Source organism: Sinocyclocheilus rhinocerous, unplaced genomic scaffold, assembly GCF_001515625.1.
Source record: "Sinocyclocheilus rhinocerous isolate Xijiao unplaced genomic scaffold, SAMN03320098_v1.1 scaffold950, whole genome shotgun sequence".
In the NCBI taxonomy this organism is placed as follows: Eukaryota; Metazoa; Chordata; class Actinopteri; order Cypriniformes; family Cyprinidae; genus Sinocyclocheilus; species Sinocyclocheilus rhinocerous.
The window spans coordinates 401,907-402,386 of NW_015637169.1; positions in this window are offsets into that span (position 1 = coordinate 401,907).

Here is a 480-nt window from a genome sequence, read left to right on the forward strand (position 1 = left end):
TTCTGTTGCTGGATGTAATAATGAACATAGTAGTCGTCATTTACTCCTGACATCTGAGCCGCTGAACTTGCAGTGGATTACATTGTTTCTGAAGGGAATGCGCTCCTGATCTACATAAATGCGTCTATGTTGGCGCGATCATTCATGATCCAGCCTCATCTACAGAAGAAGTGAGTATAATGTTTTGTAATGAATCTTTGCAAATCGCCTTTCCTAATAATGTGCTAATTAGCAAGTTTCACGATGAATGCGGCTGAAGTAGACAGTCTCTCTGAGACGGGCTCGGAAGAGAGGGGCGGGGTCAGCAGAGCTCATTAACATCTAAACGAAAATGCTACAAAAATGGCTTGATCCGAAAAGAGCTGTTTTTGACAGGGTAAAAAAAGGTGTTTTTTACACTACCATTGAGAAATTTTAACCAAACTATGTTACAGACTTTTCATTAAGACCCTAAAGAATCATATAAACTTGTGGAAAATG